Raw genomic sequence first — 23,857 nt, 5'->3', positions numbered from 1 at the left:
TTTAAAATCTTCATTGTACAAGACAATTTCAATTGAACATGTGCTTTTATGAGTACGATGCAAAGCAACGGTTAGGAGGGCCATATGATACCATAAATGAAATGAAATGCTAGAATGTTTTACATTTCAAACACTCAGTCACAATTAAAGAAAAATATGGATAATTTCGTAGAAAAATGTTAAAAATGATTTTGGTATGTATTTCTTTCTTGGATGAAAAAACTAATTTCTGGTTAAATTGCAGATGTTGTTTTAGTCTTTCCTGACACAAAGCATAACCTCTAACATAACTGCTGAACAATACATGACCTCCAACCTGTATTTAAACATGAAAGTTCTTTCCTTTTCCCTCAATTCAAATAGCAACTTATAATCATGATCATATTATGGCTAAGAGGAGGGTTATTTTTACAGAATGCTGAATAAAATAAATACTTCAGCTGCTCTGCCACTAAAAGATGAGTGATGATCTTTTGTTATTAAAAAATCAAGACTTATGCAGTCAGTTGTTGTTCACTATCAATAACTGTTTCTATCTAGAGCTGGATTATATAATAGCAAAATGCCGAAATGGAGGAGTGTAGTTGTGGAGGTGGGAGGGAAGGGATGGTAGGGGAATAACAAAGGGGGAGGCAACAATGCTTGATAAGAATTGTACTGATTACCTTGCTCATGTAACTGTAACCCCTCTATACAGTATTTTTATAATAAAAATTAAAAAAAGAAAAATCTGAAATATTAACTTTGCTTTTGATCTCTCCATATATAATATGGAACCTCTGAAGAATTCGATGTCACCTGTACTTTTATTTTAACTTTATCAAATAAAACCACCCCATTAAGTTACCCAAACTAGGAAAGTTCGTAATAGACTATGAAAATTTCAGTAATAGATTTTCTTTCCTCTCCCAAATGTATGACTTTAATCGACTTGCTTGTCCATGAGGATTATTTTTACTTATGTATGAATAGGCTTTTCAAAGCCCATTTTCAAAATGGATACATATTAATGTATAAAGAAATTCTTTGGGAATTCTATCTCTAACAAGAGTTTGACCTTGTGTAATTGTTTTTTCTTTGTTAATGTTAGTGGCCAGGCTTGGAATATTTGATTCTTATTCTTTATATAATATCACTTGCCTCTGAGCTAATATGATATCGATTTTGCTCAACAGTTACATATTGGTGTAAATTGGAATTATTTTTTTCAGAAAAAAATGAAATGCTATTTCTTGGTTATTACTAAAATACTTTGAATAAGATGCATTGCTAACACTGTTGATTGAGTATTCCTAATAGTTATGATGTTCTCCATAAGAACCTAGCATCAGAAATTTGTAGGAAGAATATTTCAATTACCAAGTCTCATAAATAATACTTTGTAGCAGTGTGTAAACTTCAAATTATTGAATTCTTTCAACCAAAGAAGTGACACTAGGAAATATCCCAGAAACCTCTCTGTGGCTTGAGTGTATGTCTCTCTTTCTCTCAAATTCATGTGCTGGAACCTACTTGGTTATTAATAAGTGAGACATTTATTAGGCAATAATGACATTGGTGTTTTCGCAAAAGGACTGTAAGGGACTCATTAGATTTCCTTGCCCTTCTGCCTTATGTTATCAAATGATAACATAATAGCAAAACATTAGTTTGTTCTGTGGTCTTATACATATTTATGTTGTTATAACTGAACATTGTGTAATTTATAAACAATGAGTCTCTTCAGATCATGATGCTAGTGTTTGGGAGGTCTGAGGTAGATGAGATGCTTTTGGTGAGCACCTGGTTTCTCATCAGTGATTATTATGCATAATGCTGAGGTAGCACAGAGCATCATATGGCAGGAAGATAGATACAAGGGCACAGTGAGGTAGGTTTTTTAACAGAACTACTATGGGAGTGGTGGATCCCGTTAGCCCATTAGTCTATGAATGGATTAATCCATTCCTGAGGGCAGTCATCAGTATCTATCACCACTCTCACATTTTAATACCTTACATCAGGGTTTAAATTGCTACATGAGATTGACTGAAACATTCAAATCACAGCAGTGTTCAATTCAGCAGTTCATGTTCAACATTCCTCTTTTTTCTCTCTTGTCTCTCCCCATCTACAATTTTCTTTCTTCATAGTTCTAGCTCTTTCTATATCTTGCTTACATGACAAACAAACAGCATATTGGTTTTAGTTTGTATAAAATCACTACAGTTTAAAAAATATCCATACTTATATAACCCTCAACATTGAATTGTGCTGTAATTTCTGATGTATTGTTTGGAAATCTATACAATATAGTAACTAGAACGAGTACTATATTTTATTATATCATTTAAAAAAGTATACATTGACTATTTACTTTTGCCTATTTGACTTTTTGCTTACTGTAGAATAAAAGTGAGGTGGCTCACCAAATATCTGTGATTCTCTCTAGAGGACTCTTGTCTCCACGGTATTAACATTTATTTGGTCAAGGAATACATTTAGCCCCCCATTGATTCAAATATATGTGTATTTTATGAAGAACATGAGAGTGAGTAAAAATAGTTCACTGTGCTTTATTTTTGTGATTGTCCTTGGTCTTGAATTGGGCCTGGGTTCTGTCACTGAGTTTTTTGTTCAAGGCTAGTACTCTACCACTTTAACGACAGCTCCATATCTGACTTTTTTTTGGTGCCTAACAATGGTAAGAGTCTCATGGACTTTCCCACCAGGCTGGCTTTGAAACATGATTCTCAGATGTGAGCCTCCTGAGCAGCTAGGATTACAAATGTTAGCCACTGGTGCCTAGCTCACTTATTTTCTTGATGTCTTCACACTAATGCTCAGTGTTTTTTCAAGACAGAATCCAATAAAGTAGGCTATAATCATGCTATCTCCTCTGTGTAATCAGAAAGTGATTTAGCAAGTTTACTTTGCTTGTCCAAAAACTACTCCAAGTTTAGGAGAAAGAACGTCACTAAATAACATTTGGTTTTACTTAGCTGTGTGTTCTCTAGTGGTCTGGAAATCTTGATTTTGCTAGTAGGAATGAAATATTCCAATTTGATACTGGGATTGCCTTGGTGCTCCAGCCTAACTGCTGAAAGGAGGGATGGAGCTGCTGGAAAATGTATTCACAGCTTCTCCCAATGAAAGGCTCCAGAATGTTTTCTCTTCAACTTAGAATGCAATAGCTTCCAGGAATAATTTTACTGGTGTGTGTGTGTGTGTGTTTTAACTGTAGTGTTTTCCTGAAAGAATCAAGGATCATTTGGGGATACTAGATGAATACAATGAACATTCAGTTTGCTTCTGCATTCAGAGTCACCCATTTAAAGATTCACCAGAAACAAAACAAGCTCGGAAAGTCATTTCATGGCATTTATTTGAGACTAAAGTTTCAAAACATGTATGATATTATTTTAGAGAAAGCATAATTGTAACAATGCATTGCAGAAAGCTTTAAGAAAGAACATCATTCTTGAGTTTCACATATTGGATTTATGACTTTCACCATTTAACTTATTACCAATAGTTCTTTAAAGATATTTTACAAAATTTTATTAGATTTTTTTCAAAGATTGATTATCGGCAGGTATAAAATGAATGTGCTCAAAACATTTACATTGTGAACAAAATTAAATACAGATTTTTTTGTGCCAGCCTTGATATTAACTGGCATATTTATCCAGTATACCTATTAAAGCATTCCAGAAGGTTGATAACTTTGGAGAAGAAAAATGAGACCTTTTCTCCAATCAATGAACTAATGAATTTTGCCAGCAGTAATAATTGCAAATTTATTATCAACCAAAATAGCCAATTACTGTAAACTTTAGGCTCCCAGTAGATATTTCACTCTGGTTATTTTTTAAGCTTGACACCAAATGATATGCTGTCAAGTGTGCAATCAATAATACATAGTGAAAAATTTGGTGGAACGTTGTGAATAAAGTATTACCCAGTAACTCTCCTATCTGCCTTAAGCAGACCCTCTGATGAGGAAATGTCTTTTATGCATAGAAAGGCAAACAAAACAGAATTGCTTATGAGCTTCTTACTTATGGTTGGAAATGTGGATTCGAAACTCTCCCATTTTAAGATTAATTTTTAAATATTTTAAATCACTTTAGATATTTGGATTCCATGCCATTGTATGAATGCAATGCCTTGTGACTGTACTATGTTAGCACTCAGAGTCTCCAGTTGAATATTGTAAGTTGTCTGTGGCTCTAGTAATTTCCACATAAAGAGACCTTTGTTGTATCTCTGTGAGTGAGACTGTCATTCCAGCTTTGGGATTGCAATTTGCTACATAGCACCAACTTCTCTGATGAGTCCAAGAAAACTCATTTATTTTTAATTTTTAAAAACTTTTCTCATTGTCATTAAAGACAAAAATGCTCCCTTATTCCTATGATATAAAACTATTTTATAAGTGTTTATACATTCATTAAAATTTCCAATTTTATATCTCTCTGTGCTTGGTTATAATTAGTTTAGGAAATATTACAAAATAAAATATATTTAAACAAATCAATACAATATTCCTTATTTATTTATTTGGAATTTAAATTTTATTACAAGGGTGATGTACAGACATGTTAGTTACATAAGTAAGGTAATAAGTACATTTCTTTTTGAATAGTGTTAGCCCTTCCTCATATTTCTCCTACTCCACCCTCCATTTTCCTTTCCATCAAATAGTAAAGTTCATTTCCAACACAGTGTCTAGTATTGGCTCATACTTTGTCCCATCATTTCTGTGATTCCCCTTCCCTATTCAAAATCAGGTAAACTTATATACAAGACAAAGGTTACAGAAATAATAAACAGTGACAACAGGCAATAAACCAAAGGAGGGAAAAAGAAATAACTGAAAAGAGCACAATAAGAAAGCCTCTTGTTTCCATTTCTTGGAGATCATTTCAAGAAATTTCATTTTTATATATTTTTTATTGAGACTAAGTGATTGAATACATTTCACAAATTTCACAGTATTGTGGGATAGTGATACTTAGTTAAAGTCACAAACACATTTTAACACATTTTAACCTTCACAAGGCAAATTGTCATTATCATGGTCTACAAAGTTATACTTTTTTTTCTAATTTGGAGAGGGGAAGGGAAATAACAAAATGCTGAAATAAGAATACAGGTTGACACATTGTAACAATGAGATGTACAAGACACTATATTGAAATGAAGTTTACCACTTGTGGGGGTGGGAGGAGTTGGGGAGGTTAGGAGGGAAGGGATGGTAGGGGAAAAACAAAGGAGGAGGTAACAATACTATATAGGAAATATACTCATTACCTTATTCATGTAACTGTAACCCCTCTGTACAGCATCATTACAATAAAACATATAAGCGAAAAGAAAGTTTGTGAATTCTATAAACTTTGACAATACAACTATTTCTTCCAAATTGGGTGATATGTACATTTCTTTCCTTTTGCTTAGTGTAAGCTGTTTCCTCTTTCCCTGTTATTACCTCCCTCCCATCGCTGCCCTTGAGCTGCTCAGTTCATTTTCAGCAATGTCCAGGGCGGCTGATGGGCTCCCCTCTTGTATTTTTTCTTGTTCCCCTCTGACTCTGGGCCCTCCTCCTAGCTTCCCTCAGATGCGCAACTGTATATACCATATATGAGGTCAAGCACATGGAGTCATCCAGAAATTATAAGACAAATTAAGTAGAGGTCTTTTGATTTTTGAGTCCTGTTTACTTTGTCATTTTGAATTTAACACCCATATATCATGGAGACCACATATCATGATATATGGAGACCATTCGTCTCTCTGATCTTGGCTTATCTTGCTCCATCCATTTCCTTGGAAAATGTCATTATTTTGTCCTTTCTAATGGCTGTATAATATTCCATTGTATATAGGTACCACAATATTTGGATCCATTCATCTGGAGTGGGGCATCTGGGTTGTTTCCATATTTTGGCTACTGTGAACAGTGCTGCAATAACATGCAATGGAACTGCATGTGTCCTTGTATCCTGGTTCCTGTTGCTCAGCATAGATGTCTAGGAATGGTATGGCTGGGTCATAGGGAAGGTCTATATTTAGCTTTCTGAGGTACTTCCAGACTGCTTTCCAAAGTGGTTGTATTAGTGTACATTCCCACCAGCAGTGCAGTAGGGTTCCTCTTTCTCTGCATACCCACCAGCATTTGTTGTTGGCTGAATTTAGGATGTGGGCCATTCTGACTGGGTTAAGGTGGTATGTCAGGGTTGTTTCCATTTGCATTTCCTTTACAGCCAGGGATGATAAACATTTCCTCATGTGTTTCTTTGTCATTTTTATCTCTTCTTCTGAGAAGTCTCTCTTTAGTTCCCTTGCCCATTTAATGATTTGTTTGTTAAATTTGGGAGGGACTAGTTTCTTGAGTTCCCTGTATATAATGGATATTAGGACTTTGTATGATATAATACTGGTAAATATCTTTTCCCAATTGGTTGACTGTCTTTCTAGTTTGATAGCTATGTCTTTAGCTGTGCAGAAACCTTTTATTTTAAGGTAACCCCATTTGTCAATTTGTTGTGACCCTGGGACTCAGTTCAGGAAGTTCCTGTCTGTGCCTAGAAGTTCAAGTATCTCACCTACTCTGTCCTGCAGTAGTTTCAGAGTTTCAGGTTTGATGTTGAAGTCTTTAATCCATTTTGAGTTGATTTTAGTGCAAGGTGACAGGCTGGGGTCCATTTTTTATTTTCTGCACGTGACCACCCTGTTTTCCCAGCACCAATATTTGAAGAGGCTGTGTTTCTTTCATTGTATGTCTTTGGCTACTTTGTCAAGTATCAGCTGACAATAGGTATGTGATTTTATTTCTGGATCTTCTAATGTATTCCATTGGTGTTGGCTCTGTTTTTGTGCCAATATCAAGCTGTTTTTGTTATTATGGCTCTATAGTAGAGCTTGAAATCTGGTATCATGATCCTTCCTGTATTGTTTCTTCTGCCTATAATTGCTTTGGCTATTCTCGGTCTTTTGTTGTTCCATATGAATTTTTGGATTGTTTTCTCTATTTCAGTAAAGAATGCATTGGGATTTTGATGGGAATTGTATTGAATTTTTATAGCATTTTTGGCAGGATGGACATTTTCACAGTGTTGATTTTGCCTATCCAAGAACATGGAAAGTCTTTCCTTTCTGGTGTCCTCTTTGGTTTCTTTAGGCTTTCATAGTTTTTTCTAAGTAGGTCCTTTGGTTAGGTTAATTCCTACATTTTTTTTTGTTGGCTTATAGTTTATTTTCAGAGCTTAATAAGACAGTCTGGTAGTAAGGTTTAAGAGAATACAAGTATTTCTTAGTACATCCTTAAGATAGGCAGTTTGTAGCTATTACATGACATTCTAAGGTATGTAAATGCTCACTTGATTCTAACATTGCTTTGGTACCAGAACATAAATTTTAGAGAATTCATATAGATTTATTATGGAAATAATATTTAGAATTTTTTTTTTGCTTTTTCAGTACTGAAGATTGAACCCAAAGCCTTGAGCTTGCTAGGCAAATTCTCTACTATTTGCGTCCCCCAATCCTTGTTTTCTGAGATAGGTCTAGCTAACTTTGCCAAGGTTGGCCTTAAATTCTTGATCTTCTTGCCTCTTTCTCCTGAATACATGGGATCACAGGTGTGTGTCACCACCAGGTTTCTAATTGCTACTCTGTACTACACTTAGATAAATCTTCACCTTTTAAGTTATAAAAGATAAAGCTCTCTGCAGTGTATGTGTGAGACATGGGGTAACAAGGTACTAGATGTACCATAAAGTACACTGGGCTACAGGGGCAAATGATAAAAACTAAATATTAGAATTTATTTCATCTTGATGAGTATAGACATAGGGTAGGCTAGACAAACAAAAATAAACCAAAGCACCCATCTCTCACATTTAAGCAGATGCGTTTTTCCTGTTTATAATGCAGTTTGACTTAATTCAGATGGAAGCCATTAACAGCGAATCTTTGTAATTTAGGCTCTTCTATGTAGCCATTCTATGTATTATATTCAATTATTTGCTGTGAACTCTGAGACAGTATTCATTTCAGTGGTCTTGCAGCATTCACATCTTAAATCAGACAGCTCTTGCTAAGCTATTAAAAGCTGTCTTCCTCTTTGTTAACCCAAGCCATCAGCAATCTTAAATGCCATATAGAAGTAAATCCAAGTATTGATCAAAACTTGCTTGGATCCCTTTTTAGAGCATTAGCTCCCTGAGGAAACAAAAAGGTCCTGACTACTTTCATGAACAAGGACCCCCATACTCTGTATGTAATGTCCTTTGCAGCAGAAATCAAAAGGTTAAGGAGCCCCGATCACCTTGTCTAGCTTATCATGATTTATGCAGAAGGTATATTTGAAGTTGATTCCAGACCATATATTGCAACCATATCCCAAGAAATTGTTCACTTTAGCACAGTGAATTCCTGTGAGATGCCAAAGCAAGTAGAGATCATCTCAAAGCAGCATCTTTGCACAAGGGAGGAAGAGGCAACTTCCTCCCAAACTCATTAAATAGTAATGACTTCATAGACTTAAGCTGACAAATTCCAAAGTCCTCTCAATTTCCTGGTATGAGGAATCCATTTTCAAGATGACAAGCAAGGTCAAGAAGAATTTTCAGGCTTTTCTTTGCCACGGCCCATGAACTCCAATCCTTCAATAGGAATCTCTTTCTCCTTTATTGCTTTCTGAACACACTGCTGGTAACGCTTGAAGAGATCGGTGCACGGGTCCCGGGAACCGTCCCCCTTGAGGAACTTCTCGGCAAACCAGCTGTTGAAGCACTGGTCGTAATTCGCGCTTTATGTTGGTGCAAGCTTCCCCAAGGCTGTTCATGGAGATGGCGGCAGCGGCAGCGGCGGCGGGGAGTTCAGATAACATCACTCGGCCAATTCCTACATTTTTGAGGTTATTATGAATGGGGTTGTTTCTCTGAGTTCCCTTTCTGCTTGTACATTGTTGGTGTACAAAAAGGCAACTGATTTTGTTAATTTTGTATCCTGCTACTTTGCTGAAATGGTTTATAAGTTCTATAAGTTTGGGAGTGGAGATTTTTGGGGTTGTTAAGGTATAATATCATGTCATCTGCAAATAGGGATAGTTTAATTTCTTCTTTCCCTATATGGATCCTTTTAATGTGCTTTTCTGGCCTTATTCCTCTGGCTAACGATTCCAGAACTATATTGAAGAGGAGTGGAGAGAGTGGGCATCCTTGCCTTGTTCCTGATTTTAGGAGAATTGGTTGTAGTTTTTCCCCATTTAGTATAATATTGGCTATTGGTCTGTCGTATATGGCTTTTATTGTTTTAAAGAATGTTCTTTCTATTCCTATTTTGTCCAGAGCTTTTAACATGAATGGATGTTGTATTTTATCAAAACCCTTGTCAATGGAGATAATCATGTGGTTCTTGACCTTGGATATGTTGATGTGATGGATTACATTAATTGATTAACTTATGTTAAACTAGCCCTGCAGCTCTGGAATGAAGCTCACTTGATCATAATGTATAATTTTTTCTTTTGCTATGTTTCTGGATTCTATTTGTTAAAATTTTATTGAGGAGCTTTGCCTGTGTTCATCAAAGAGATTTGTCTGTAGTTCTTTTTTTTTCTGTTGGATCTTTGTCTGGTTTGGGGATGAGTGTGATATTGTGATAAGTATCATTTTTATGATCATATGCACATAGATTATGAACCATTGTGATCCTCTCTTTAAGATTATCCTCCTATATTCTCACTGTGCAATGCTTAGAGTGCTGTTTAATTACTCATATCCATGTGTAATTATTTGTTTTTTAGTATTCATTGTATTAAATTGTAGATTCATAGACATGTTCTAGTTATTACAAATGAGGGAAATCATTCAGCCGATGTTCTTTGGGTCTGGCTTATGTTGTTTAATATAAAGTTTCTCATGTCTTTCCATTTCCTTATGAATGGGCAATACCATTCTTTCTGATGGAAGCATAGAATTCCATAGTGTATATATGGGCATTTACTCAAATAACTACAAAGCAGTCTGCACTAATGCCACCAGTGCAACCATGTTCACTGAAACATTATTTGCCATAGCTAAGATAGGAAATCAACCCAGATGCTCCTCAATAGATGAATGGATTAATGAAATGTGGTAGGGGTCAATGTATTTCTAACCCAGGAATCCTAAAGCCCATAAGAATATTTCTCTCTGAGCTCACTGTTCTTTTTGTCTATATGACTTTTTTTGTTTTGCTGCTAAATTATTTCATTCTGTACCACATTTTTTTTCTGTGTTAACCGAGTTTATTGTTAGTTACTAAATAATTTTAAATAAGTCCATATCTTTGTATCTCTTAGCCATGGATGTCCATTTAATATAGTTATATGTTTTTTTTTCTTAATATATATTTTTTGTAAAGATTCTGTACAGAGGGGTTACAGTTACATGAGAAAGGTAATGAATCCATTTCCTATTGAGCATTGTTACAACCTCCTTTGTTTTTCCCATACCATCCTTTACCTCTCCACCTCTCCAACTTCCCTCCTCCCTCTCAAAGTTGTAAAGTTCGTTTTCAACATACTGTCTCGTTTTCAACATACTGTCTTGTACATCTCATTGTTACAATGGGTCATTCTGTATCCTTATTTCAGTATTTTGTGATTTCCCTTCCCCTCCCCAAATTAGAAAAATGTATATACAAGATGCGGGACACCAGAATCAAATACAGTGGCATCAGGGGTTATACCATGGGAGAAGAACATACAAAGAAAACACACACACACAAAAATCATATAGTACATTATAAGTACATTAAAAAGAACAGCAACAAAGATAAAACCTCTTGTGTCCATATCTTGGGGTTCATTTCATTTAGCATCAGGTTATATGGTCATATGTACATAGCTTTTGACCTCTTCTGCTTGTCCTAAACATATACTGGTTATTACAGATGAAGGAAACCATGGGACCTATGTTTCTATATGTTTTTCTTTTGATCACAGAGAGTAAAAGTATAAGTATTTGTTGCTTATTTAAATACATACTTGAGGAGTTTATACTTAAATATCAGTCCATCCATTCTCAATGTATTAATCTTTTGAAGTTTAAAATCCAGATAACGTGTTTTTTATGGTGAAAATTGTCAGGTTGTATCATAATAACTAGATTCTTAATGAGGTTTTACTTTGTTATACAGAACAAATCCAAAGCAGCAAATCAGAGCTCTCATTCAGATAATCAGAGATATTACTTAGATAAATTTAGGGAATGGTTTTCTAAAATAAAAATGTAAACAGAAAGTGACATTGTTTATAGTATTCCACAGTCTCTTCTTATACAGAAAGTTGTTTTGTATAAAACAATTCATAAATATTTAAGGAATATTTATATATGCTTTATTTTATTGCTATTAAATTATTTATTACAACACTCAGTGTTACTTCTAATCTATATTTATTCTTATACTTAAAGCAAACAGATATTTTGTCTAGTGTAAGGAGGGATTTACAGATTTATGGGGTAGGATTTAATGTTAATCTCTAATAATGATTACAGTCTTACATCAGTAGCTATATTCATGTCTTGAAAGGTTTACTGCATAAGAGAAGCATCAACATTCTCACAGGTTTTCATATGAAAAAATGAAGTCAGCATACTTTGTATCAATAGCTGTTCAGTAGCTATTCACGCTTTTCAAAACCTAATTATTCCAAGGAATGAAATAATGTGATTTAGTACATTTATAGCTACAATTATATTGGACTGAAGGAATTTGTACACACTGAGGAAAAGAACATACTGAACCAAGGAGAAAGGTTTAGCTCAAAATATGGAGATAAATCTTCAAAACTCACCCAGTTGGTTGGGAAGAAAATAAGATAGGATATAAGATTAAAGAAAGAGAGAAGAGAAACAGAGCCTATCTCTGTGTTTATGCTTCAAACTCACAGGAAAAGCACCAAGAATGTGAAGGTAAAGTGAATGTGTGCTGCTTATTCATGAACGTATTTATTCACTTATTTGAATCCATAGCAGTGTCTGGAGAAAATTGCATGGAAAAATATGTTCATTCCAGGAGTTGAAACTGAAGCTACAGTGGTTTGCACATAGTAATATACCTATGATCACGCCAGTATTTCGTTGGTTGAGAGGACAGGGTTTGATATTGAATTCAAATTCTGACATCATCAGTCTCATGTCCTGACCTGTGCTTTAACATCAAAAGAAAATCTTTGCACTCTCAAAAAGATGAGACAGCTCTAGAAGTCTTTTTCTTTAGGGAAATGGACCCCTTAATGATAAGAGTCATGTACTCTTTGGATAAAACATAAGGTGAAACACTCTTTTGAATAATTCATGCAATTTATGCTTTGCCCTATAATCTGTGTTCGTCAAAACAATATGATTAGAAACAATTTATTCTGGAAAGGAGAAGCTTAAATAGATGAAGGACTTCAGAACCAATTTTTGAACTACTTATGAGGACAAAATTGGACTGTTCACATACCCTTTTCTTTTCTGCAATTGATATTTGTTAGTTTTAAATTCCTTTGTTTCCCACTTAGTCATTTCCCCCACATTTCATTAGCATAAACGAATGCTCCAAGGGCTTCTTATTTGAACATATTCATATATACACTCAGTAAACCTTGACTAGACGCATCTCTGTGACTCACACATTTCCACTTCCCTTTGCATGCCAATTTCAGCAAACTTCATTGTTCCATGTTATGCTCATAATACATAAAGTATTTCAACTACAGTTACACTCTGTTACTCTCTCCTTCTACTCAGTCTTCAGTGGCATTAACAACTAATATAAATTTTACAGATTTATCTTCTAGGAACTTTGGAGGACTTATATCTTATTTCTTAGTATGATAATCTTTTTCCATTCTCAGTGTTGTCATCTTAGCTACAGCTAATACTCTTCTCATTTTATTCATTTATTTAGGAAGTAATTATCTATTAAGCTGGGGAAAATTGACTCACACCTGGCATCCTAGCTACCAGCTGATTGGGAGAATCATTGAACCAAGAGAGCCCAGGCAGAAAAGTCAGAGAGATTCCATCTTCATGGAGAAAAGCTGGGTGGAGTGGTGCATGCCTGCATTCCCAGAAACGAAAGAAAGGACTAAAGTAGGTGAAATGTGTCTCAAGTGTATACCCAATTTGGAAGTAAGATCCTATTCCCAAAATAATCAGTGAGAAACAGTGAAGTTGTGACTCGGTGGTATTTTCGAATCACAAGACCCTAAATTCAAACTCCAGTATTGCCCCAAAAATCATCTATAGAAATATTATTTATTGCGACTGAGTTTTTGCTGTCCCCTACATGTTTTTTTTTCTGTTCCTTACATATTTTGACCTATATGAGTGCCTGCTGCCCAAAACATAAGTCAAATTGGAATCACTAGGGAATATTTCAAATGTTCTTATTTTTGAATCCTGCCCCCTACAAATGTGTAGTTATTAGACTTTTGTTGAGGATGAGTGATGTGATTTTTTTTTGAAAAATATTCTGCATGTCGATTTGGTGAACCTCTTTAGCTCCACCTGCCAACCTAAGCATCTGTGGATTGGAGAAATCCTTTCCTGGAGTTTGCTTGATTCTTTTGACAGGAGCCAATACACAATACAATACAAAACAATACAGTTTTTAAAATAAGCAGGTCCTGGAGCTTGAAGTCAGGATCTGGGCTCTATCCCTGAGTTTTGTTTTTGTTTTGTTTCTTCCCCTTAAATGTAGCAAGCTACCACTTGAACCACAGCTCCAATTCCAGATTTTTGGTGGTTAATTGGAGATAAACATCTCACAAGCTTTCCTGCCTGGCTGGCTTTAAATCAGCCTTCTGAGTAGCTAGGTTCCAGCTCAAAGCAATACACTTAAAAAATGCTGTTTTACTACTACCAAATAGCCACTTATTGAATACACACTGACAAGAGTAATAATATCCATGAGCTAAATTCTTCTAAGCACATTATAAAATGATAAGTATTTGAAAAAAATATCATTTTTACTAAGCCCAAGGAAAACATAGACTCAAAATGTGCTCAAAACATAGACTTAAAATGTGCTTCTCTCCAGAGTGAGTACTCATTCTTTCATTGTATGTTATGCAATAAGAAAAGATCACCTATGGATTAATGATTGCCATAGGGCTCATGAGCTGGGACAATGATCAAGGGAATGGCCTATATACATCCTATAGGACACAGTTTCCACATTAGGTCCAGCATATATTTGGAGGGTGTATTGTCTGCTATAAGGCCTTACACTGGAGGTGGTAAATGGGGTAATGACAAGAAACATCTTTTGCTTCCCTGGAACTGGGCATGCTCAGTATCTTGAAAAAATAAATTCTATTATATGAAAAGCTGATTGGTATTGACACACAATAACTTTCAATTCCATTTCTAAGATCGACTCCCTTATTAAATAGTACCCTCAGTGCTTAAGGAAATAAGGAGCCCCTTTCACACCAGAGAAAGCACAGTAATATAGAATTATTAATATGGCAACAATGGGCTTGATTTGAACACTATGCATGCTATTAGAACCAGAGAGTTATAATAATGCAATGAAAATGGTGATGTAAACTGTCTCCAGGTGTGGAATTTTTTTCATGAAAAGGAATAACCTTTGCTACACATTGGATTGTAGTTTATGGTGTCATATTTATGGGAAACTGCTGGTTCTTTTTCTACTGCAGAGAAAGATAATGTTTTTAAAGAAAAGAATCACCTTCTGCAAAACATAGGTCAAAAACAAACTCAAGGGTATTTCAAAAAATTGATGGTGCTGTTATTTCTGTTTAGGAAATGCACTGCAAACCAATTTTTGACAGAGCTGTAGCTCTTCTCTGCCCTGGAGTAATCCATCAAAGTATCTGTAGGCAAAAGAACTTAGGGATTTTGTTTTGGCAATTATTTCAGCTGGAGGAAAAAATTCCCATGAAAACTATAAGGAAATCTATGTTTGAAGGCTAAAAGGAATGACTCTGGCAAGATTCTTTCTATGCATCCTTGAAGACCTCTTTCTGGGTAGGACACCGCTAAGAGGCAATTGTCGCAAGGCTTCAACACATGTCAAATATAAGGCTCTAGAAACTGAACCTGGTTTAGTGTTCCTTACTCTTAACAGCTGTTTGGCATAAAGCCCTTCCCCCTCATCCCCTTGAGTGTCTGCACCTTTGAAATGAGAAAGTATTTATTGTTAGGCAACAGCTGATCTTTATAAGAATAGAAACTCAAGAGATAAAAGTGAGAGGATGCATTCTGAGAAGAGTGAATAACCAAAATTTCTAGAGAAAGAAACTGTGGTTACTAAACCATAAAGGCATCTGCCAAAGAAGTGAAGGTATATCATGGCCAGAATAAAGGGATTCCTTTAATTCCTGTTAGCGCTCTACCACTTGTTAGGTATCCCTGCTTTTGGTTATTTTATTTGTTGATTGCTTGTTTTTAGGAATGCAATCTCATGAGATTTACTGACTAGGGTGGTTGCTAGACTAGAATTTTGATCCTTTCAGTCTCTATTAGCCACCATATGAGGAACTACCGGAGCCTGGCTTGTAAAGCCCTTCTTCATATAAAAACGCAACTCTGAGATGATAGAAGATATGCCAAACTTTCATTGGTTGAAAAGGAGATCTTTCCTAACTTTTGGCCCAGTCTGACCTCAAATCCCATTTTGCTTCCTCCCTACATCCTGAGTAGCTGGGATTACAGGTATGAGCCACCACTCAGCAAGGCAAAAATAAAAACTATAAGAAGTTGCACAAGTCACAAATATCAGAAAGGCTTTCAGAAAACTACATTCATGTTGATTTTATTTATTTATTTTAATTTTTAATTATCTGCCATACTTACCTGGATAATAATTTGGCCCTTTGCATTTCTTTTACTTCATATTCCTTGGCTATCATTTCATGCCATCAGCATTTTATACTGTTTTCTATATGGGAAAATAGAATACTAACCTATGTTTACTGGTCAAAGAGGTGACTCTGAACAAGATGGATTGTACTCATAAACTAACATGTTTAATTAAGAACCCTGCATGACTACTTAAGAATAAATGAATAAATAAATCTATTTACCTAGCAGAGTTGATTTTTTAAAAATTGTATTTCAGAAAAGCCACATGCAGCTTTGCATGCTCTTATGAGAATGCGAGGGCTTCTACTGCCAGATAGACAATGTTTCTTGTTTGGGATCATTGACTGTGGCATGCATCCTTCTCTGTCAAGTTGTGCCATTGATATGCAACGTGTTTCCACTTCACACTATAATTCTAGCCACATGTATTGTGAAAATTTTTCATGAACCCTGTCTGAAGGAGGAAGTGGAGAAGTAACTCATTAATCCTTCTTAAAAACAACAATAACAAAATCCGGTCTAGGAGCACAAAGAGGTCATGTAGGTAGGTTGCTGTATGGAGGGGGGTTTATGGGATGTCACCTTGACAGCTATCAGCAAAATTGAAGCTTCAGGATCACCACACAGAGAAAGTGATCCACATTATCCTAGGCAAGGGCACCTCTCAAACTCCCCAGTCCTTCACTGGGGCTTCTTTCTCCTCCTGTTGTCCAAGATGGAAAGCACCCAGAGCCTGGAAGAAGAGCTTTCATAAACAAGTGACTGTAGTTTAAACATCTTCAGCTAAAATATAGAAAAAGGGGGTGGGCACTGATGTCTCACACATTTAATACTAGCCACTCAAGAGTTGAGATCTGAGCATTGTGGTTCAAAACCAGCCCAGGCAGAAAAGTCCATGAGATTTTTTGTTTTTTTCCTCCAGTAAACTACTCAGAAAAAGCCTGAAGTGGTGCTGAGGCATAAGTGGTAGAACACTAGACTTGAGCACAAAGAGGATCAGTTGAAGCCCCAGGATGGGCCAAAAAGAAAAAAAAGCCAAGAAAAAAACGTAGAAAAAGGGTAAATATTTTGGTGGAATCTATGAAAAGTGAAAGTCATGATCGTTCATTTGGAGAATATGTGGGAATATGCCCACATCATATAGACTACCCAATTGTGATTTTGCCCAGGCAGTAGGTTCACAAACACTAATAGCCATCAATGCTGTAGAGAGCAATTATGTAAAATTTGTGTATGTCTAGAGAGTGTGTAGGGGAGATGGAGTTTTAATGAAATCTAGATGCATAAGGCACTCTAAATGTGCCAAACAAGCTTAAACAAATTACTAATAGCAATGATAATGATGAAGAAAAGCAGTCTGGAGTATAAGATATAATCAATGCAAAGGAATTGAAAATAATTTCTAGAAGTCATGAAAGCAGAAAAACAAACTAGTGAATCTGTACGTATTGCCTATATTTATGGGAATGTAGTCCGACATCCTCGTATCGTACTTGAAATAGAGGTAATTAAATTTTCATCTTCAGGTAAAATAAAAACAGAAAGAGAAGGAATCCCTCTTCCAGAGGATTTATCTAACAGACTGAATTTATAGATGTAGAAAACAAATGTAAAGTTGAGCTTTTCTGTAATAAATTCACCTTGACTCTTTAGAGTGTGAGAAGTTATTACTATTAGCAGCAGACAGAATTTGTAGCTGTGATTCCTTAGGGTACTCTACAACAGAAACACTGACCGTGTGCTGTACCCTTCAGGGACCTGAAATGGAAATGAAATAAAAGTGATATGTTTTTGCTTTCTATGTGCCTCACAAAATTACAAACAGAGAGACAAATCATCATCAACAACAACTAAGCAACCTACAACTTCATTAACACATTATATGTATTTTCCAGCAGTTTCAAATTGTGAGCTGAGAAACATGAACTATCATACTCAATACCATAGTTCTAAAGGAATGATAATGATAGTGAGCCCTACTTTCTTAAAACAAAACTTTCTACAATAAAAAACAAAAAAAAATTAAAGTTTTATGTGTGAGGGAAAAGGAATTGCAGAGTGAATGTCAATGGAAACTTTTCTCCAGTCATTCTTTAATTATCTTGTTTACATTTTATGGCATCATTGATAACTTCACCACTAATTATGCTAATGTTTATGAATTTTTCAGAAGAAAATGTGATATCAATGGGAAACCTTTGTGCATATCCTAAAACTATTTTGCATGCTAAAATTTTGAGTGTGAGATTATTCATCTGCTCCCTCTCATCCATCAGAATGGATCAGAACATTGCTATTTCTTTTTTTTTACTTTATTATATTATTACTTATGTTTAACTAGTTTATTATGATTTTTATTTTTCAAATACTAACATATCACTGCTTGATGTGTTTACTTTTACTTTACCAATGGATCCACTCTACCAGATGAATTTTTTTTTTGGTCAGTCCTGGGGCTTGAAGTCAGGCCCTGAATGCTGGGTGTTTTTCCTGAGCTTCTTTGTGCTCAAGGCTAGTGCTCTACCACTTGAGCCACAGCATTACTTCTGGTTTTTTCTGAATAGTTTATTGAAGATAAAAGACTCAAGAACCTTCCTGCCTACTAGCCTCCTGAGTACCTAGGATTATAGGTATGAGCCACCAGTTCTGGCTTCCAGATGAATTCTCGAATATAAACTTTCTGTATAAGAAAGCTAGCCCTACAAAGGAATTATAACTGATGCAATATAGTACTTGGGTAAAAAACATAAACAGACAAGTACACCTAGATAAAGGAGTAGAGAACCTATATATGAATGCACATATATACAGCCAACTCAGTTTTGCTACAAGTGCCAAGAAGATGCAATGGAGAAAAAGTCTTGTCTGAAAATGGTGCTGTAAAAGCTGGATAACAACCTGCAGAATAATGAAACTAGATTGCTTCTTCTCACCAAACACAAAATCAACAAAATATGGATCAGAGATCTAAATGTAAAACATGAAATTTTGTGATTAGTACGGGGAATACACAGACCTGTGAGTGGTACATTTTAGACTGGTTTCTAAAGACAGCAAGTAAGGCAAAAATAGATGCAGGAGATTGTGTCAAACTAAAACGTGTCTGAACAAGAAAGGAAAAAAAAACAGGATTAAGAATAAACTTACAGGATTGGAGAAAATATTTGCAGGTTATACACTCAAGAGAATAATATATCAAATATATAAGAAACTCAAAGCTTTAACAGTAAGCCTCCCAAATATTCTAATTAAAATCAGCTTAGAGTCTGATTATATACTTCTCAAAAATGACTTGCAAATAGCCTGCCACTATATTAAAATGCCTAGTTTCAAGATTTATACAGAAAACACAAATTTAAACTAAAATGAGATATTAACTTACCTCAGCTAGAATGCTTTTATCATCAAAAATACTAAAACATGTTATGAAGGGTGTGGAAAAAGGGGACATCTTATGCACTATGATTGAAACATATATTAATACAACAATTATGGAAATTCCTTAAAAAATCAGAGGTAGGTAGGTAGAGGGGACATGAGAAGAGTAACAGAGGATTGAATATGATCAAAGTATTTTTCTTTATAGAAATATTAAGATGTTACGATATGATATACCACAATAAAATCCCCACATTTTATAACTAACATGCTAATGAGAAGATGGTAACATGTTTATAGATACTGACAAAGTAACTTTATTAAAAATGGTAGTAAAAATTAAACAAAGAACTACCCTTTGATCTAGGAGTTCTACTCCTGGGCATTTACCCAAAAGATTACAAACCAGGATACTGGTAAGACACCAGAACAGCCATGTTTATTGCAGCACTATTCACCATAGCCAAGGTATAGATAGAATCAGCCCAGATACCCCTCAGTGGACAAATGTATCAAGAAAATGTGGCATATATATACAATGGAGTTTTATTCACCCATTAGAAAGAATGACATTGTGCCATTTGTAAAGAAATGGAAATACCTAGAAAAAATTTATGTTAATGAAGTAAGGCAGGCTCAGAAAGACAATGAATACATGTTTTCCCTTGTATGTAGAAGCTGGATTCAGCTTGTAAATTTATATGTAAATATATTGGGTGGTATGCAAGTATACACAAATGTACTAATTGAAATATAGTAGGTTCAAGGGACAACTCAAGAAATGTAATTCCTTGGAAAGGCAAAGTCAACGTTCAGAAATAAAACAACACTAGGGAGTTCCGGGAAGATGGTGGAGGAGAAGCTGGAATCTGAAAAAGCTCTTGCATAGAAAACAGTTTCAGAGTTCCAGTGAACAGTCCCAAGCCAGAGAATCACACCAAGTGTGCCATCACAGGACAGAGAGTTAGTCAAGAGAGGGGAAGCCAAGCAGACACATCTGAGCGCCTGCCAGCAGCTGCTGCTGCAGCGGCAGGGTCTCAGTGGCGACCGCAGCCGCGGCCATACCTGAGCGCTCACACAGAGAGTCCGGGACGAAGGAGCCAGATGCAGCGGGCGAGCGGATTCTACTCAACACCAGCAAGAACCGACAGGGAGCGGAAAACTTCATCCTGCACTTTGCAGACCAGAGACGACCCAGGATCCAAGACTCGGCGTGAGTAGAAGCCCCACTTCCTCACTCCTTCCCAGGGACAGAGGAGGGAAGGCCACCCCTCCCCCACCCAGCACCAGTGATCTCCATCTTGGATACCGACAAAGCTCGGAGGAGCGGCTAGCTCCAGCTCAGGCCTTGGAATAAAACGAGTCATTTAGCAGGTCACAAGAACTTAACGGCGAAGTGACCTCACAGACTCAGTTCCATCCAGGGAAAAGTCACCCAGCTCAGGTGCCAGCCATTGGAGTGGCTCTCCTCACCGGGTAACCAGAGCCAGAGGCTGCCCCTCCCTCTAGCAGCCACCACAATCAATTGAAAAACAGAAACCTTGAGAATGGCTCCAGGCTGGGTGCTGTGAGTTTTTTTCACAAAATAGCCCCAGGGAAAAGCTACTGTTTGTTGAAAGGCCTCAACTCTACCGAGAACCTAGCCTCATCACTGCATCCCCCTCTTTTGTGATTCTCAAAGCAGATCACCCTCCCAGTAAACTAACCTGGGAGGGGGATCTCAAAATCTTGGGTAAAGCAGAGCATTTTTCTGCCTGTTCCAACAAACTGACTTAAGAAACCAATCAAGCCACAGGACCTCAAGCTGACCAGAGACTCCAAGCACACTCTGGTTACAGACAAAAGGGAGATACAGGACTCTTCCCACCCCTCCCCCCCCCCCCCAAAAAAAAAACCAAAGACCTTTTTTTTTTTCTTCTTCTTTTTTTTTCTTTTTTTTGTTTTGTTTTTTTTTTTCGTTTTTTGTTACTTTATATATATAAAAAAATTTTTTTTGCTTTTCTAAAACTTTTATTAATCTTTAATTTTTGCCTCTTCTGAAAAAATAATTGTTTTCCATTAACTTTTTTTTTTTTTCTTTTCTCCTCTTATAATTTTTATTTTAGGAATACGTGAATGTGCGTTTTCCTTTCTTTTCTTGTCTTCTTTCTCTTTTTCTTTCATTCTTAATTATCTTTTTGTTTTTTGTCTAGCTCTACTGAACTTCTGATCTTTTCTTCTCACTTTCCTATCCTTTCCATCTTTTCCTCTTTGTTCTTCTTTATGTGACTTAACTCTTGTCCTGCACATCCTCAGATAAACCCGTAGTTAACCAGTAGACCCTACCCCCCATTGTGTACACACTTAATGCACAAACTTATTACTCAATTCAAAACCTCTGAGACTTAAATTCATTAATAGCAGTACTACCTCTTTATACCTATATAATATTTTAAGCATTTTTTTTAAAGTTTTCCACATCTCCTCTATGTCCCTCCCTTTCTCTCAACATATTCATATTCCTCTATAAATAGATGGTCTTTTAATCTCTAAAATAACATTAATTTTTACGTTTCTATTTTTTTTCTGGTCTCTTTTCATTCCCCTTTCCCTTTCTTCTTTTTCTCTCTCTCTCTACTTGCATCCTACCCAACCTATTTCCTGCACTGTGATTAGGACATAGTTAACTCTCCCTGTGCCTCCCCACACCAATCTATTCCTATTTTTTACCCACATCTCTCCCTAACCCTAATAATTTCTGGTTTTCCAAATTCTTCTCTGCGGTTCGAAGCCCTTTAACATATAGTTGTTTGATGTCGAATAGATGTATCTGTTGAACTAGATTGTATCTGTAGACTATTGACTGTACAAATGCAAACTTTGGTTGATGGTTGCCTTAAGATAGTGTTCTAGCACAAAACTGGTGCTATCTTCATCTCAAATGGGCAGAGTAAGCTGGAAAAACACAAGAAAAATGGCAAATTCGGGTATCTCAATTCCCAATCTTGATAATCAGGGGTTAGAACAGATAATGAATAATCCAGAGGAGAGTTCCCAAACAGCTCTACAAACACTGCTGGCAAACATGATAAATGAAAAGTTTGACAATGTACAAAGGACTCTGTATGAGCGTGACAGGGAGAGAGAGGAGGCATCCCAGAAGTTTATACAGGAATATCATAAGCGTGAGGAAGCTACTCAAAAACTGATACAGGAGTTGCGTGAACAACTTGAGAATACTCAAAGAGAAAGGGAGGAATGGCGTGAGCAGGCTGAGAACACTCAAAGAGATCTGCAGGAATCCCACGAACGGGAGGAAGCTAATCAAAAGTAATACAGGAATTGAGAGACCAGGTAGAGAACACACAAAGATCACTAAAGGCATTCATGGAATCCATTAACAAAGAGCTGAAGGAAGTCAGGGAGACCACAAAGGGAATGCTGAATGGAACCCAACAGAAGGAATGGGAGCCCAAAGAAACCATAACCAATCAACTAAGTGATTTGAGGACAAACACTGAACACCAAATTAAGGAAGTAAAGAAATTCATACAAGACCTAAAACAGAGCTTCAACAAAGAACTTGAAGCCATCAAAGCTGACCAACTAGAAGGAAAAGAGATAAAAAACAAAGTAGAGAGTCTTGACAGCAGGTTAGACCATGCAGAAGATCGAATCTCAGGGATTGAAGACAGCCTAGATATTATAGAGAAAGAACATACAACCATCCAAGACAAGTCCAAGAAATATGATAGATCTATCCAACACCTGGAAGACACCATCAGAAGGCCTAATCTAAGGATAATGGGTGTAGAGGAGCACCTAGAAACAGAAGTTAATGGTCTAGGAAATTTGTTTAACAGGATCCTAGCAGAGAACTTCCCAAACATGCAAAAAGATAGGCCTGTCCAGATACAAGAAGCCTTTAGAACCCCAAATAGACCAGACCAGAATAGGACATCCCACCGCCACATTATAATCCACACAGGATCAACTCAGAACAAGGAAAAGATCCTTAAAGCTGTCAGAGAGAAAAGGGTAATCACTTATAAAGGGAAACCAATTAGAATCACCTCAGATTTCTCAGCAGAGACAATCAAAGCAAGAAGAGCCTGGAATGATGTATGCCATGCCCTAAAAACAAACAACTATCAACCAAGAATACTGTACCCAGCAAAACTCTCCTTCATAACCGAAGGCCAAATAAAAACCTTCCATAGCAAAGAAAAATTGAAACAATACATCTCCACCAAACCAGCCCTACAAAAGATTCTTAAAGATGTCCTACACATAGAAAACCAACAAGACCACAATAAAGGCCAAGAAACTGCACCCAAACTGAGAATCCAAGAACCATAGGAAGAACCCAGTTTTCGCAGTCCCCAAGAAGGTAGATAACATGGCAGGAACTCCCAAATACCTCTCAGTCCTATCTCTTAATGTTAATGGACTGAACTCTCCAATTAAGCGACATAGACTGTCTAGTTGGATTAAAAAACAAGACCCTTCTATCTGCTGCCTACAGGAGTCACATCTTGCCCGTAAAAACAAACACATTTTCAATGTTAAAGGCTGGAACAAAATCTTCCAAGCAAACGGCCCCCATAAACAGGCGGGAGTTGCAATCCTAATATCAGATAAAA

At 36.2% G+C, this 23,857-nt stretch overlaps 1 pseudogene; it reads right to left on the bottom strand.

Annotated features, from left to right (window-relative positions):
- Positions 1-8,493: 8,493 nt before the first annotated feature.
- Positions 8,494-8,833, bottom strand: LOC122117818 (annotated as a pseudogene).
- Between the last annotated feature and the right edge of the window lie 15,024 nt (positions 8,834-23,857).

This window comes from Dipodomys spectabilis, unplaced genomic scaffold (genome assembly GCF_019054845.1).
Source record: "Dipodomys spectabilis isolate Male_0828 unplaced genomic scaffold, ASM1905484v1 ptg000145l, whole genome shotgun sequence".
Taxonomy (NCBI): domain Eukaryota; kingdom Metazoa; phylum Chordata; class Mammalia; order Rodentia; family Heteromyidae; genus Dipodomys; species Dipodomys spectabilis.
The sequence above is the reverse complement of the archived record's forward strand: the minus strand, read 5'-3'. Positions and strand labels throughout refer to the sequence as shown.